The sequence below is a fragment of the Ursus americanus genome, chromosome 5 (genome assembly GCF_024610735.1).
Source record: "Ursus americanus isolate L20-20 chromosome 5, mUrsAme1.1.p, whole genome shotgun sequence".
NCBI classification, from domain to species: Eukaryota; Metazoa; Chordata; class Mammalia; order Carnivora; family Ursidae; genus Ursus; species Ursus americanus.
In genome coordinates, this window is record NC_142131.1 from 75,215,632 (window position 1) to 75,234,459 (window position 18,828).

The 18,828-nt window shown below is 39.1% G+C and overlaps 1 long non-coding RNA gene across 4 annotated transcripts in view; it reads right to left on the bottom strand.

The window, feature by feature from the left end:
- The window catches only part of LOC123790457 (uncharacterized), a 295,934-nt gene that overhangs the window by 241,666 nt on the left and 35,440 nt on the right, over positions 1–18,828 (bottom strand). For all 4 annotated transcript variants that reach the window (XR_015724606.1, XR_015724607.1, XR_015724609.1 and 1 more), the window contains one exon: positions 12,067–12,123. This is a non-coding gene — a long non-coding RNA (uncharacterized LOC123790457). The remainder of the gene's footprint in view (positions 1–12,066; positions 12,124–18,828) is intronic.

Genomic DNA, 18,828 nt, shown 5'->3' on the forward strand with positions numbered 1-18,828 from the left:
CAAAATATGGATAATACGGATAATACTAAATGCTGGCAACATGTATGCAGAGCAGCAGGAATTCTCCTTCGTCACTGGTGGGAACGCGAAATGGTACAACCACTATGGAAGACAGTTTAGCAGTTTCTTCCAAAGACAAACATAGTCTTACCATATGACCCATCAATCGCACTCCTAAATATTTACCCAATTGATCTGAAAACTTATGTCCACACAACATTTGTATACATATGTTCATAGAAGCTTTATTCATAATTGCGCAAAACTGGAGGCAACTAAGATGTTCTTCAGTAGGTGATTATGTAAGTTGTGATATATCCATGTAATGGCGTACTATTCACTGACACGCAATACGGAATAACACACAAAAAGGAGATACCAAGGGGCACCTGGGCGGCTCAGTTGACTAAGCATCCAACTCTTGATTTTGGCTCAGGTCATGATCTCAGGGTCGTCGAATCGAGCCTCGTGTCAGGCTCTGTGCTCAAGATGGAGTTCTGTTTGTGATTCTCTTTCTCTGCCCCTCCCTCTGTTCACCTTCTCTAAAATAAACAAACAAAATCTGTTAAAAAAAAAAAAAAGGGGGGGTGGGGGACACCAAGCCATTTAAAAACATGAATGATTCTTTTTCTTTTTTTTAAAGATTTTTTTAAAAGTAATTTCTATACCCAACGTGGGGCTTGAACTTACAACCCTGAGATCAAGAGTCAAACACTCTACCAACTGAGCCTGCCAGGTGCCCCAAAAAGATGGATGATTCTTAAATGCATATTGATGAGAAATCAGTCTTAAAAGGCTACATACTGTAAAATTTCATTTAAATGACATTATCACAAACACAAAAGTATGAGTCAGTAAACACGTTAATGATCACTGGAGATCTGGGGGTGGGTATAAATGAAGCATAAGGGATTTTTTAGTGTGGTAAAACTATTCTGTATTGTATCATAAAGGTGTGTACATATTATTATGCATTTGTCAAAATCCATAAAACTTTCAAAGAAAAAGTTTCAATTTTAACATATGCAAACTTAGAAAAAAATCCTTTAGGCATTCAGGGAATCCCAGAATGGAATGCAGATTTTGATAAAAGATGCTGTTTTACAAAGGAGTAAAACTGAGGTGGTCAGGGAACAAAGCAAAGATCTAAGTAGTAACTCTGGAAATGAGCGGAGGTTGCAAGACTAAAGGCAAAAGGCATAACACATAAGCACTGTCCCCTAGTCTAGCAATAGAGAGATACAATGCTGAAACCACTATTCATACATCCTGGAATCCAAAAATTGCGGAAATGTATGGCTGGTGGTGGGAGCCAGGCTTCCCACTGCTGGAGTGGGAGGTTAAGAGAAGCCTGGAACAATCCGCATGCTACTGGATTAGAGTTGGACGCATCTGTAGGAACACACGTTTAGTTTAATATGGATACAGATGGATATCTACATCTATATATGTGTATATTTCAGGGTTCAGATACATATATTTCATTGCTTTATCAGCTAAGGAAAGCTGGAATCGATGACACCCTCATAGCCACAAGTTAACTAAATCACAGATTTTAGTTGGCAATTACATTCTCCAATAAAAGGAACCAGGGCTCCACGGAGAAATGGCAGATTCGAGGGGTAGAGCGAGAAACATACCAGATGAGCCTGGAGCATCTTACAGTGCAGAGGGTAAGGAATAAAGAATTGCTAAAAAATAATTACTAAGAGCAACAAAGAACACCATATGATGGAAGTATGTCAAAGGAACACAGGAGGCAACCAAAGAAGTGCCCAAAGTCTGGAGTTGAAATAATACGAGGATAAAAACATAAATAATGTAGTATTGGATTATTACCCACAGTGTACAATAAACACACACTAAGCTGTGTTGATGTAAACACATAATCAAATAAAATAAATGATAATCAAGTAAGCATGTTGCAGAAAATTAGGTAGATACCCTTAAGGAAGTGAAGCATGAGTTTACGCTCTTTGAAGCGTGGACTGCACGTAGTAACTTTCTTCTAATGAGTCTGGTAAGGAACAGAGTAACTTTACAGTGGAGAAACCTGACAAAGTCCCTCGAGCCAGCTTTTCAGGGCTAATATTAACCATGCTAAGTCATGTTAATAAAGTCTGCACCTTTGATCAGAACGGCCCTTTACCTCTCTGGTCTTGCTCCCAAAATCCTATCACCATGGTCTACATTATTATAAAAAAATTTTTTAATTAAACAAAAGTTTAAAAACCCAGAGCAGACAAATTCCAAGACAAGGGCAGAACACAAAATACCTGACCCGTACTCCTCAAAACACGAAGGCATCAAAATCGAGAAGTGTGAGAAACCATCACAGCCAAGAAAAGACTCAGGATATAAGACAACTAAATGTAGTGTGATAACCTGGATGGGATCCAGAACCAAAAAAAGGATAGTAGGTAAAAATGAAGGAATTATGAGTAAAATAGTAGGCATTAGTCAAAGAACATGCATCACTATGGGTTCATTCATTATGACAAATGTACCACAATAATGTAAGATATTAATAGAAAGGAAACAGCAAGGACACCTGGGTGGCTCAGTAGGTAAAGCGTCTGACTTTGGCTCAGGGCATAATCCCAGGATCCTGAGATCGGGCTTCTTGCTCAGTGGGGGGTCTGCTTCTCCCTCTGCCTGCTCTGTCTGCTGCTCCTCCTGCTTGTGCTATCTGTCTCTCACAAATAAATAAATAAAATATTTTAAATAAATAAATAAATAAAGGGAAACTGCGTGTGGGGTATATGAGAACTCTGTACAATCTTTGCAACTTTTCTGTAAACCTAGATCTATTTTCAAGTAAAAAGTTTATTTCTAGAAAAGGCAAGATAGAAACTAGGAGAACATATTCACAGCACGTGTATGTGACAAAGAACTTATCCAGAACACGAGCACTGGGTGTTTACATGCAACTGATGAATTATTGAATGCTACATCTGGAACTAATGCTGTACTATACATTGCCTAATTGAATCTAAATTTGAGAAAAAACAAGAACTCCTACAAGTCAACAAGAAAATGAAAAACTCAATTTTTTCAATGGGCAAAAAACTGGAATACTACAAAAAAGAAAATATGTAAGTGGTTAACAAGCATAAGAAATGGAGCCTAATATTACTAGTGCAAATGAAAAGGATTTAGGGACTTGACGACTCTAACTAGCTAAACTTAAGAAGACTGACAACACCAAATATTGATGAGAAGGGAAACAAGTGCACTTCCATACTCTGCTGATGGGGCTGTAAAATATATAAATCACTTCAGAAAACTACGTGGCCATGTCTTCTAACTTTAAAAGTATACCTACTTTGTGATCCGTTATTTCCACTCTTATTTACCCAAGAGCAATCAACACATATGTCCACAATATGGTATTTTCAAGATTTAAGATTGCATATGACTACATTATAAGATTGTTTTTAACTACAGGCACGCCAAACTGCAAAGAACCCAACTGTCAGCTGACAGAATTGATAAATTTTGACCTATTCATTCAATAGCATATTACTCAAAAATCAAAAGAATAAACTGATACATACAATGAAACGGATCAACCTCAGGACCATTATGTTGAGACCAAAAAACCAGAATCCTCCTCCAAAAAATACAATTTTTCTTTTTCTCTGAAGTTCAACAGAAGGAAAGTCCAATTTGTAGAAGAAGTCAAAAATGTGTGGAGATTGACTGGAAGGGAGAGCACAAGGGATTTATTTAGTGTGACGAAAATATCCTAAATCTAATATTGTTGAATAGATGGGCAAAACTTACACATTTATAAAACCTCGGGTATGTACAACTTGCTGTGTATAAATTTTGTCACAGTTAAAAAAAAAAACACAAAAGACTTGGTGATTAATTTTATGGAGATAAATTCAACTATTTAAGTGAAATTAACAATTTCTTCCCTCTGGGAAAAGAAACCCTCAGCAGAAGGGGGAATGAAACATGAGAGACTATGGACTATGAGTAACAAACTGAGGGCCTCAGAGGGGAGGGGGTGGGGGAATGGGATAGACCGGGGTTGGGTAGTAAGGAGGACACGTATTGCATGGTGCACTGGGTGTTATACGCAACTAATGAATCATCGAACTTTACATCGGAAACCGGGGATGTACTGTATGGTGACTAACATAACAAAAAATCATTTAAAAAAAAGAAAAAAAAAAGAAACCCTCAGCAAACTACAAATAGATGTAAGCCATGAATCTAACAAAACATACACACACACAAACACACACACACACACACACACACACTACAGAAAACATCTTACTGACAGAAAAACAAAATCTTTCCTTCTGAGATTTCCCCTGCCATTGTATTCACACCAAAAACACCAGTTCGATTCCAAGTTGACTGCCCTGGATAGCTTACCTATAAAAAAGAAATACAAGCTACGTATTATGAAACCATGACACAAATTATGAAACCATGACACCAATCTATCATTATTTGCAGGTGACATATTAAGATACAAATTCACCTTGAGTAAGGTCACTGGATACTCCATATGGCAAAATTAGAAAACTTCAAAACAAAACTGATCTAATAGTTTAATATATCATTGAATACTTTGTAGTAAATCTAATCAAAGAAATGTAATCAGAAACATTGCAAAACATCACAGAGAAATCAAAGACCTAGATAAAGAGAGATTTATATTATGTTATATGCAAGGATGATAACACTTAATACTGTAAAGTTTTCAAAGAACCCCAAATCGATGTAGTTAATGCAATCCCAATCAAAACTCCAGCAGTTTTATTTTGGGTATAAACTGGCAAGCTCATTGCAAAATGCAAAAGATAACCTGAAGGATAAACACTAGAAAAGGAAATCATAAAGGAGAACAGACTTGGAGGATTTACACTAAGAGATAATGAAGTTTATTATAAAGATACAAGAACAAAAACAAGGTAATACTGGCACAAGAATAGACGAATACGCCATCAGGGGAATATGGGGATGGCTACCTACTTTATAACAAAGATGCCACTACAGGCCAATAGGAAATAAAGGCTTCCTCAACAAACAATGCTAAATAAACTGTATATTCATATAAGAGAGGGGGGAAAAATGGCCTTTAGACTTCATACATAAAAATCAGTTCCAGATGGCCTAAAGACTTCAGTCTGAAAGGTAAAAGGAGAAAGTCTCTACAAAACTACAATATCTTTGAGGGGTGGGCGATTGGGCTAGGCCGGTGATGGGTATTAAGGAGGGCACATATTGCATGGAGCACTGGGTGTCATACGCAAACAATGAATCATGGAACACGACATCAAAAACTAATGATGACGGCCCACAGGTGACTAACATAATTTAAAAAAATGTAATTAAAAAAAAAAAACTACAATATCTTCATGACCTTGCAATTGCCAGACTTCTTAAACAAGAAATAGCATCAAGCTTACCAGAAAAGTTAATAAGTAGGACCTCATTAAAATGTAAATTTATGTTCATCCAAAGTTCCAGTTGAGAGTAGGAAGAAAAAAAGGGAGTAGGAAGATAAACCACCAGGTGGAAGATGTTCTTAATACATGTATCTGATAGAAGACTCACAATATATAAATATATTGTATGCATCATTAAGCATACAAAGAAAGCAACAAGCTATTTTTTTAATGCGTAAAAGGATCAAGCAGGAATTTCACAAAAAGGAATACTCAGATGGCCAATAAACAAATATAAAAAGACTTAACTGCTTTAGTTATCAGGGAAATATAAATTAAAGCAACAATATGATATGTGCCTGCCAAAATAGATAAAAATAAAACAAACATAATAATACCAGGTGTTTGTGGGGATGAGAAGCAACAACTCCCGTATACTACTGCTATTATTTAAAACTCATACAACCACTTTGAAATTACTATAACCACTTTGGAACACTCAGAAAGCTCTATGTTAACCCTAGGAGCCAGCAATACCACTCCCTGATACACACCGTACATCAATGAATGTATGTGTGTAAGAGACATGTCCAAGAATGTTTATTACAGTCCTCTTCCTAATACACAAATAGTGAAAAACCACCCAAATGTTCATGAACCATAGAACAGGTCAACTATAAAATTCAAACAATGGACTATCATACGGCAATAAAACAGAACCAAGTATTGCAACACGAAACAACACATATGCATCTCACAGACGTAAACCTGAGTTAAAGAGACCAAATACAATGGAGCCCATTGCCTGTAATTCCAATCATACTATGTTTAAAAACAAACACACTCATGTTGATAGAAGTCTGCAGAACAGCAGTTCCCTTTGTGGGGAGTGTTGACTGGAAAGAACATGAAGGAACTTTCCTCTGGGAGCTGGGGATACTCCCTTTTTTGATATGAAAGGTGACTGTATACATAAGTAAGAACCCATTGTTTGTACATTACTTTATTATACTTCGATTAAAATGTATGCCAGAAAAAAAGTATAAATCATCCCAGAAGCCAGATACACAATGACAGATATACCGCCAGAGTTTGTACCAGAGTGGAGCACCTCAATGTTACATGGCCCAAAGGCTTACTCCTGTACTTGCCATTTGCACTAAGGTTAGAAAATGATTAAATTCATTTTTCTCACACACACACACACACACACACACACACACACACACACACACATGCAAAATGAGACTAATGCAATTTTCTTCTTTACTACTGTTTTTTTTTTTTTTTTTGGTTGGTTTTGTGGGTTTTTTTTTTTTGGTTTTTTGGGGGTTTTTTTGTTTTTGTTTTTGTGTATGTGTAGACTTAAAATAGCTTCTAATTTTGAATCTTGACATTCAGATCATTGATGTTCTGAAGTAAGGGCCTCAAATACCATGGTTTTGAAGACTTGTTGTAATGACAGGAATAAAGTCAACTATTTTCAATTCAAACTTCCCAAACTTTTATTGATAAAACAATGTCTCGACCTTGGCCTAGGAAATGGACTCTTTCTGATTTTTCTATTGATTCTCAACATCTGTGTCTACACATGTATATAAAGGGATCATTTATTTTTCTTCTACTTTGGTTTCCACTCCCTCCCCGCATCTTCCAAGTTGTATTTCTGCCGTACAAATTTGGTCTTACAAGGCCAGCTGTGTGAATGTGATGCTTTCAAAGACACTGGGTTTTAATTCTGGCAAAGCTATGGGTTGTTTGGGGATGTTCTGGAACAGGAATGTAGGGAAGGATCAGCTAGGCTTTGCCAGATGAGGAGGGGAGAGAGTATCACTCTCTTCAACTCTGTTTTTTTTTTTTTTTTTTTAATGTTAGTCACCATACAGTACATCCCTGGTTTCTGATGTAAAGTTCAATGACTCATTAGTTGCGTATAACACCCAGTGCACCATGCAATACTCTGCTTTTCTTTAATAAAATTGTTATTCTTTTACTTATAAAGAAGCATCAGTGTTTGACTACGTGGTTCTGACATTAGCAGATAATAAAGTTTAGAGCAAAATATGAAGAAATAGCAACCCCTAAAATGACAACAAAATAATTTTGAATCAAGCCATAGTTGTTAGATCACTGCATGGAAAATATCTGTGATGCTTATTAAAAGTTCAAAGGCTGGGTGCCTGGGTGGCTCAGTTGGTTAAGCATCTGCCTTTGGCTCAGGTCATGATCTCGGAGTACTAGGATTGAATCCCACGTCAGGCTCCCTGCTCCCAACAATTCCTCGGGTGATACTTATGCCTATTGTCACTAATGTGTGAGAATCGGTGGGTTGGGTCTTATTCAAGGCTTGTAATTGGGCACCTGGGTGGCAGAGTCAGTAAAGTGTCTGGCTCTTGGTTTCCACTCAAGTCACGATCTCAGGGTGGTGAGGTCGAGCCCCGCACTGGGCTCGGCGCTTAGTGGGGAGTCTGCTTGAGATTCTCTCTCCCTGCCCCTCTAAACCCCCCCCCCCCACTGCTCTCTAAGTAAATAAATCTTTAACAAAAAAATAAAGGCTTGTAATTACATACCAGGGAATGGAGGGTCAAACACTACAGTCCACTAATCGTGGTCGTGGATGAACTTCACAAAGCTGGCTTCCCAAAGGCCTTAAACCACTAATTTGAACCCAGTGTGGTCTCCAGATCACCAGCATGACCATCATGGAAGGCCTTGTAAGGCCCACCCAGACCTACTGAATTAGAAACTTGAAATGAGACCCAAAAATCTAGGCTTTCACAGACCCTCGAGATGATTTTGACACATACTAAGGTTTACAAACCATTGCCCAACCCCCCCACTGAAAAAAAAAAAAAAAAAAGGCCACAGACTCCTCATCGTCCACTTACTCATAAGTGATATCACTACTATATTCCTATGTTACCCTTGCCAGAGAATAGATTTGAATTCTTAAAAGGAAGAGCACAGGCATTAATCAGCAAACCGACCCAGAAATGACGTTTAAGATCAAAAGTTTTGTGGTGCTACTTCCAAATGTCTGGACACTTTGCCTCTAGCACTGTCGGGATTGACAGGGAAACTGCACCCTCACATTGATTACCTGCTTACAATTTATTATAAAGTAAATGCAGTCGCTTCCCCCAAGACTTCAGTGTTCGTTGTCCTAAGGGAAATCGTCACTGTACTCCAGAAAAAAAAATGATTTTCTCCTTCTGAAAATAAAGTCTGTATTGGACCCCCGGAGTTCTAAACTACCAGATCCCTAGTGTGCTTCCCTGTATTTTTAGAAGATACAGAAACAGAGGGAGTGGAATGATTCCTGGAGACTGCCAATATCCACACCCCTTTTCCTTCACTATCCAGAAGAATCCTTTGGCAACCACACTTCTAGATCCATTCTTCTCCTTGATCCTCAAAGATTAATATTATCCCTATATGGACACAGAGGTCTGCACTCATGAATGGAGGTGCTTCTGCTAGCTACCACCCCAATTTATTATGGTTTTTCTTTTCCTTCTGCATTTGAAGAGACATTCACAGATGTTTTACCCTTTCAATATTTAATTTATTTAAATTTATTAAATTTATTTAAATACAATTAGCCAAGGTATTTAAACTCAATTAGCCAAGGTATCATTAGTTTTTGATATAATGTTCAATGATTCATCAGTTGCGTGTAACACCCAGTGCTCATCACATCACGTGCCCTCCTTAATGCCCATCACCCAGTTACCCCATCCCCCCACCCACCTCCCTTTCTGCAACCCTCAGTTTGTTTCCCAGAGTCAAGAGTCTCATATGGTTTGTCTCCCTCTCTGATTTCTTCCCATTCAGTTCCCCGCCACACCTATCATCCTCTGCACTATTCCTTATGTTCCACATATGAGTGAAACCATATGATAATTGTCTTTCTCTGATTGACTTATTTCACTTAGCATAATCCCCTCCAGTTCCATCCATGTTAATGCAAATGGTGGGTATTCATCCTTCCTGATGGCTGAGTAATAGTCCATTTACACAGAATGGATGAAGAAGATGTGATTCATTCACAGATAATTTTAAAAAAACATGTCTAGGGGCATGTGAGTGGCTCAGTTGGTGAAACATCTGCCTTTGGCTCAGGTCATGATCCCAGGGTCCTGGGACTGAGCTCCCATCAGGCTCCCTGCTCAGAGAGGAGCCTGCTTCTCCCTCTCCCTCTGCTCCTTCCCCCACTCATGCTCACTCTCTCTCACTCTCAATTAAATAAATAAAACCTTTAATTAAAAAAATAATATGTCTACAGGGGTGCCTGGGTGGCGCAGTCCTTAAGCATCTGCCTTCGGCTCAGGGCATGATCCTGGCATTATGGGATCGAGTCCCACATCAGGCTCCTCTGCTGGGAGCCTGCTTCTTCCTCTCCCACTCCCCCTCCTTGTGTTCCCTCTCTCGCTGGCTGTCTCTGTCAAGTAAATAAATAAAATCTTTAAAAAAAAAATAATATGTCTACAATTTTAAATAAAATGTGTCAGATTTATTAAAATATAGAAACGTATAAAAAGAAAGCACCACAGCCCATAATCATTACCGATCATTATCCTGTTATTCAGAGAACTCTTGTTGACTTTTTCAAAAAAATAAAATAAAATAGGGATGAATGCACGTTTTAGTTTAGAAAACTAAAACAGTACAAGAAAGTATAAAATTAAGAGTCTTCCCAGCCCTTATTCTCCCTACAAAGTTAGCTACTGTTAACAGATTCACAAAATTTCAGATTTTGTGTATATCTTTTCTGTTAATACAAAATGTATAAGCAATGTATATCCTGTATATACATTTATATGTATATAATGTATATAATGTTTATCTTTTTTGTTTATACAAAAATAATCACATCAGGTTTTCTCTTGGGTTATTTAAAACATATCACCAGTTCCCTTGTAAGGACATAGCATTTATGTAGCATAGAAGTGAGAGAGCTTCCATTTTACAAGCATTACAAATTAAAAAGGAAACACAATCATTAATACTTAGAACTTTCAGAGAATTTTTTGTGCAACGCAATGTGCAGAAATGAAAAAATTAAGTACAGTTGATTAAGTTCTGGGAAAACAAATCATTTGGAATTAAAGAAAATTGACCTAGAAGTTTGCCTGGACAAATTGTTTTTGGTTTTTTTTTTAAGATTTTATTTATTTATTTGAAAGAGGGAGAGAGAGCACAAGCAGGCAGAGGGGCAGAGGGAGAGGGAGAAGCAGACTCCCCAGTGAGTAGGGAGCCCTATGAGGGGCTCCATTCCAGCAGCCTGGGATCAGTGACTTGAGCCAAAGCCAGACGCTTAACCAACTGAACCACCCAGGCACCCTGGACAAATTGTTTCTGATGTTCAAGGAAGAGATTATTCTCATGCCATGAAATAATTTTCATGCCATGTCATCTACGCTATGCAAATATCCAGGTCACAGAAAAAGAGAGAAAAATTACAAAGCAAACATAACCCACGTGTGCGAATTTGGCAAATTCAGCCCTCTCCCAAAGAACGAATCAAAACCAAAGGCTCTGATCAATCTTATTTGTAAATTAAAAATGCAGAGATCCTTACAAAAATATTAGAAAATATAACTCATCCAGATATTGAAAAAATAAAATACTAAGACCAAATAGGTTTTATTCAATTAAGGACGGGATGTCTTAACAGGACATCTATTTTTACCACTTATCAGACAAACTGCACCACACTCTAATACCTAGAAGGCAGAAATCAGGACCTTTGAAATTCTTTATCACTGTAAGTTCAGTACCAAGCACAGGTACATTGGACAAAATAAAAATTTAATAAGCATTTCTTAAGTTAATGAAGAAATCAATTAGTAAGTCGATGAGAAAAATCAAAGCAGAAAAGCTCTGAGTATTCATAAATGTCCAAAGTTATCTGAAGAGATTCAACATCTATCCCCGATGAAGAAATATTACACTGTGAATATTAAGACTTCCCTGATATAAAAAAGAACATCAAAGTGAAATCACCATCAGCATCATGCTGAATAAATTACTGGACATATTCTTCTAATTCAAAGTCAACGGTGGCCATAATTTGGAAAAAACATTTCTGGAATTAGGCCAAGAAAGAAAAGCTATAATATGAATAAGGAAAAAATTATTATTTGCATGATACGTAATTGTTTACCCAGAAAACCCAAGAGAATTAAGTTTTGTAAAAAAAAAATCAACTAAAAAGGAGTGGCAGGTAGGGTAAACCGTTAACAGTAGAAATTACATAGCTGTCCACTGAAAAATGCTTTCAACTTGCAGTTTTGCTTCCAATTTTTCAGAGTAAATTGTTGGGGAAAAGATGAGAATTGATAGAGTATTTCAGCAGCATGGTCAGTCAAACAAACACACACAGTTTGAATAACTACACTAAGACCACAATAACAACTCTGGAAAAACAACCGACGAATGAACATATTTGACTGACAGAAACCATATATAGAATACAGAATACCTTCAAATAGAGAATACACCTTAGAATAACTGCAGAATATAGACTATCGCAGAATAACTGTAAAAAAAAGGATAATGCGGATGAAAATGACAAGTTCTGTTTTAAACTAACGCAGACAAAGGAACTGAACATATATTGCCAAGAAAAACCAGCTGAGGACTGGGGACTTACTTAGACATTCATGAACTTCCTTCAGGGCTAACTTGAATTCCTGAAAATTGCATAAACCTAATAAAAGAAAAAAGCAAATACGATAACCCATTAGCAACAAATTACCCTAGTATTCTGACAGCAAAAAAATTACGTGAAATATATTTGATTTCTTAAAATAAAATTACAACATAATTTGATTAAACAAAAGCATTATTACTTAAACATTGCTATAAATGGAAATATAATGTACCTTGAGTTTTTAAGACTCTCTTAAGATTGACTAGTCATTGCAGCAATTCAATTTTGACTTACAGATGATTTGTATCGACTGCGGACAGGAAGAACAGTGGAAGCGAACAGACCCCGCAAATAGGATGCTGTCCACGAAGCCGCTATGTTTCTGCTCTTAGCCTCCTTGCTTTTAGCTTTTAGCTTTTGAATATGCAGGTACCTCACATCCAGATCAGACATCTCTCTGTAATAATTCTTTACGTCTCAGTTATTTGTATTGGAGACCTCAAGAGCTCAACAGCCAAAACATCCTTGAAGACACACTGCTAGCAAACAACATAACATGGGCAGGCTCTGTGGGTGGGCAAAGATGGGCAGGACACAGGTGCGGGGGTCCGCAACTGACAAACTCTAGTCCAGGGGGAGCAATTATCGGAGATTACAGCTCGACATAGTTGCCGACAGCATGTTTCCCAGAGGAGATCACTGCACTGGGGATGACTGAATCTATCACAAGTTAACATGCTCATGAATGAATCAGAGGAGGCGACAGAGGAGGTGACACGGGACAAGCCACCCTACTTCTTGCAGCCTCTAGCTTTTCTTAGCATTTCTTTGTCCCTGCAAGAGAACGATTTCTAGTCCCCGAGCGCGGTCCTCTGCCTCACCTCCAAGTTCTTGCCATCGTGTTGTTGTGAGCGTTTGTCCTCCCTCTCTCTCTCCTTTTCTGTGCTTTCCCCAGCCTCTTTTCCATTCGGACTTCAGCAGAGATGTAACTCATTTCTCTGGGCATCTCCCCTCATCCCCCAGTCCTGAAGTAGGTGCCCCTCCTCTGAGCTTCCATAGAAACCAGTCATTGTTACTTTTTTTCACTTGTATATTTGCCTGTTCGTGGGTCTATTTTCTTCTCTAGACTGCCTAGCTTTCAAGATCTGGGGCTCTTTTGTCTTTTTCACTATTTTATCTCCAGGAACTAGGGTGATGCAAACATATGCATTGCATTTTATGCTTTGCAAACCATAACAGGCGCCATGCGTGTCAACTGTTAGGTGGATGGCGCCCCCTAGAGATGAGTAGTATACACACGGCACCAGGTCTATGACAGTCCTGTCCCGTACCAGTCTTAATACCTGTGGCATGAATGAATATTAAACCAAATATTCCTTGAACTCCTTCCTATTGCTAAAATCCTGACTATTCACAAATTTGTAAAATGAACCCCACTGGGGTATAAATTATAAAAACTGCCAAATTACATCCATAAAATTTACATATATATCAAATAATACTCAGTTTCTAATTCAAAAGGATATATGTACCTCTATGTTTACTGCAGCATTATTTACAATAGACAAGATATGGAAGAAAGCTAAATGCCCAGAGATAAATAAAGAAGATGTGGTGTGTGCGTGTGTGTGTGTGTGTGTATACACATATATAATGGAATATTACTCAGCCATAAAAAAGACTGTGATCTTGCCATTTGCAACAACATGGATGGATCCAGAGAGTATCATCTAAGTGAAATAAGTCAGAAAGAGAAAGACAAATACCTATCATTTCACTCATATGTGGAATTTAAGAAACAAATGAACAAAGAAAAAAAGAGACCAAAAAAACCCCATATTCTTAAACACAGAGAAAAAATTGATGGCTGCCAAAGGGGAGGGGGTGGAGGGAGGGGTGAAATAGATGATAGGGATTAAGAGTACACTTATTGCAGGGGAACCTGGGTGGCTCAGTTGGTTAAGCACCTGCCTTTGACTCAGGTCATGATCCCAGCATCCTGGGATCAAGCCCCGCAACAGGGTCCCTGCTGAGCAGGGGCTGAGAGAGCCCCACCTTGTGCTCTCTCTCTCTCAAATAAATAAACAAACAAAATCTTTAAAACAAAAAAAAAGTACACTTATTGTGATGAGCACTGGGAAATGTGTAGAATTGTTGAATTATATTGTACAACTGAAACTAATAGAACACAAGGTTAATTACACTTCAATAAAAAAAAATATTCAGCCTAGAATTTGTAGGCATACTCAGTTTTTTACAATCATATGAAATAACAGTTATAGTAATAGCAAAATGTATTTATTGAAGCACTTAACAGAAGTAGATACCTACACTTGTATATGTAAAAATAATGCAAATATTTTTAAAAGATCTATAAGATGGATATATTTAAAATTATGTAAATACATAAAATCTTGTATTACTGTGGCCTTACAGATTCTTTTTTTTATTAAACGTTTAATGTGTTGTTGTCACTATTCTTTCAAAGTTCAAATTGTCCAAATTAGGCCAGTGGGGGTCCTTTCCTGAACCCGTTGACATCTCCATCTTCTTCAGAAACCAAGGCCTGGGCTCTAGGTCCCACTGACACTCAGACACTGGGGACTCATCGTTTGTAAACTTTCAGGTGCACAAAACACACACACACACACACACACACACACACACACACACACATAATTACATATGTACCTACATATATAATATAGCCATACGGATACATCCAAAGCAGGAATTACCCCTCTCCTTTTTTCATTCCATATATTTATTTTCCCTCCTCCACAATTGAGAATACTGGCTTCCAAGAACAATATATGCACTTCTTTGATTAATCCACTAATACACAAAATTCAGTAATACTACACCCATACCACTTCAACAAGCTTACCAAATTAATCTTTCTTTGGAATTCATTTTGCTCTTAGAATATATCCACTAGGTGCGCCTGGGTGGCTCAGTTGGTTAAGCACCTGCCTTTGGCTCAGGTCATGCACACAGGGTCCTGGGATAGAGCCCCACCTTGGCTCCCTGCTCAGTGGGGAGTCTGCTTCTCCCTCTTCCTCTGCCCTTCCCCCCCCCCCAGCTGGGTCTCTCTTTCTCTCAAATAAATAAAATCATTTAAAAAAAGAGAGAGAAAGAGAATATATCCCACTGCAGGGATAAAATCAGAGAATCCTACATAAAAGTGACTTGGACTATTTCTTCTTTATGGTTACAAATTTGATGTGTATTTCAAGTCCCCTGATTTTAGGGATTTTCCTCATTCTCTGCAATTCAAATTTTTTCTTTTGGAAGATGTAAAACATTAACATGGCTCAAAAGTCAAATCTACGTTAAAATTATTCTCGGCTATACCTCATTCCTGTCTTTCCTACTTTCATTCACTGTTCGTAGGTAATTAATTTCAATTATCTCATATGAATCTCTAAGATTGAGATTTATAGGGCTGTTTAAGTTGGGAATAAAGATAAAATGATAGATGGTAATTCAAGAGTACATAGGGTATCTCCTAGGCCTATGGCATGAATATCAAAGGAACACATTTCAAGCTGTATTTTCCATTTTAAAGCATGTATATTTTAATGACTATTGAATATTATTTTTAATGTGTGATAAGTCAAATTATTTCTTTAAAAGGTTATTTAAAAGCAACCTTTTTTGTGTGATGACCTTTCTAACATCAATAATGGAACTCAATTAGAGAAAATACTATGTTCATTCATTCTATAGACCATCTTTTTGACTAGGTAGCTTTTGAAATGCAGGGGCTATTATGTTGAAAAAAAAGGAATCTGGGCCAAAAAAAAAATTTTTTTTTTCCCAGAAGAAAAACTTCCCTAGCCCAACTGTCAATGAGCTCTAAACAGAAAGTCAAGAGACCCCCTTGCTGGCTTGACTCTGTACAAAATACTTGTTTGGACTTGAGCAAGACCGCCCCCCCCCCCCCACGCCTCAGTTTTCTATCTGCAAAATGGACATGAGCTGGGAAAGGGGAGTACCATAACTTTTTTCAGTCTATCTCCCATAACCCACAATCAGTAATTATTTTTTAGGGATTCTCAATCTTTATTGTTCATATGATTCATCTTGGGCCGCTTGTTACATGACGATTATGAGACCTTATAATAAGCTTGGGCTGGGGCTCAGAAATGTCCGTTTTACACAAGTATCCCAGGTGACAGAACTGCAGAAGGGGGGGCATCTTGGTGGTTTCGTCGGTTAAGCGTCTGCCTTCGGCTCAAGTCCTGATCCCAGGGTCGTGGGATCAAGTCCCGCATTGGGCTCCCTGCTCAGTGGGGAGTCTGCTTCTCCCTCTCCCTCTGTCTACTGCTCTACCTACTTGTGCTCCCTGTCAAATAAATAAATAAAATCTTTTTTAAAAAAAGAAAGAAAGAAAGAGCTAACGAACGAACTGCAGGGGAACCATGTACCACACTTTGAGAAGCCTTGGCCTATATACTCATGTACGTGACTGGCCCCAAGTTGAACATGCCTTAATCCTTGAAGAACTTGGTTGCCTGTGTGGTGTCGTTCCAACAGTTCTGAGTGTGTTTCCTTGCCTAAAGAAAATAATTCTCACATCAAGCTTGATGAACTATTTTTAGAATAAATTCAACCCTTTGGAGGAAAGTCTAACCTACAATAAAACTGCTTCAAGTCATTTATATTTTAATATAAATAAATTTGTCAAGTTAGGCAATCTCCTAGCGGGAAAGGTATTAGTGAATTAATCCAAAGCCCCAATTACACAACCCTGAGAACTGACACGCTCTGTTCACGGTCTGACAATGAGGGTCGTGTCAGGTTCAAGAGTGGAGTCAACTGTCTTTGCTCCAAGTTCCATGTCACGTTCATGGTATCACAGAACCTTTCTTTTCTTTGAGAAGCCCTTCAGAAGAAAAAAGAAAAGCCACACGGACATTTCCCTTTCTCTGGAACCTGTGAATGTTACCTGACATGGTTCAAAAAGGGGAGGGGGCTTTGAACAGGTGAATAAGGACCTTGAGACGGAGAGGATATCCAGGTGAGCCCAATGGAATCACACCCTTAAAAGAGGGTCAGACACACCCAAGTAAGGAAGCAGAGGGAGAAAAGGTGAAGAGCCAAGGGGCAAAGACAGCTCCTAGAAGCTCGCAAACTCAAGAAAGCAGATTCTCCCCTAGAGCATCCAGAAGGAACCAGCCCTCCCATGCTTGCCTGTATCCCTAAGAAACTTAATTTCGATTTCTGGACTCCAGGTTGTAAGATAATAAATGCCACGCTTGCCTGTATCCCTAAGAAACTTAATTTCGATTCCTGGACTCCAAACTGTAAGATAACAAATTTGTGTTGTTTTAAGCAACTAGGTGTATGGTCATTTGTTACTGCAGCAAAAAGAACCGAATAGCGGGAGTTGTAAGAAATCTAGGGCACTGGAGACCCATCAGCAGAAAATGGAGAGGAGGAACCAAAGGGGCGACCGACAAAGTGCTTAACAAAGGCGAGTCACTTGGGGAATCTGGGAGCCGCGAGTGGCCAGTCTCCGAGCGTAAGGCAGAACAGAAGTTCTGATTAACGAGTCTGTGGTCGAAGACTTTAAACGAATAGAGAACTTTGCTCTATCCACAAAGCACGAATGAGTGTTCGACATACACACAGGACACCTGTACCCCAACAACCACAGGTCACCCTAAGTTTCCCAGCAGTGCTTAAACGCTGTGACTCATCTGTAGGTCAATTTATAATCTAAACAGACTAGAACTGACCGGACCCTATGGGAGCCACCTTCCCAGCCACAGCCACTTCCCATCATGGGAAAACTAACTTAAGATTAATATTTAATTTATAATGTCACCTGGGGCAGAGGAATTCTCTTAAAGGCTTATTTCCAAAAGAACCCATTGTGAAGTCTAACCATTAGATCAGGTCTGCCCGTCAGACTTAATATATTCAGGGTCCCTTCACAGCCAAAGATATAATTGCCAGAGCAGACGGTCGGAAAGACCTGAGTTCAGAGCTCCCGCTCATGAGCTGCGTAACCCTGAGCCAGTTACCAGGTCTCTGTCCATCAGTTTTATCGTCTAGAGAATGCAGGTAAGAGCAGAGCCTGCATGAGGGTCATGGAAAGATTACATGGGCTAGGTGGGGTATAGAAAGTATGCTTCGTTCAGCTGCTATGTAAAAATCCATGTTCTCTCAGAGCCTTTTTTCCTCTCTATCTGCCGGTTTTTAACATGCTTGGCGGATCCCTAGAGTTTCTCTGGCAGAGTTTCAGGGACTTCCTACTGAGGAAGAATGAAACCCGTGGGGGCTCTGGACCCTCCAGACCCCCTGCCCCTAGAGCTGCCACCTGCAGAAGATGTAAACCTTGAGTCCCGCAGAGAGGCTCCGTAACAGTTCTATGCACTGAGTCTGGGGGAATCTTTCGCTCCCTGCCGTGTCTGCGTCCCCTTCCCCATCAAGCACGCGGCACATCATCTGCTCCCCGTTCCTGGTGTAGGTTTGTAGGGAGGCCCAGAAAGAGCCTGACAGGGCTTCCTGGCTTTTTGATAGAAGCCTGAGCCAACGGCAGTGGGGGGGGGGGGATGTGGAGGGAGTGAAAGGACAGTGGAGGGGGGCAGAGCTTGGCAGCACCAGGAGGGTGAGAGGGACCGTCCAGAGGCTACAGCGGTCCTGTCCATACCTGGGGGCGATGAGAAAGGTCCACCAGGCCAGGATAGCCTGTACAGAGAGGTGGGAGGAATGACAGCCCGTACCCTGTCTCTGGGACGTAGATGCCAGCAT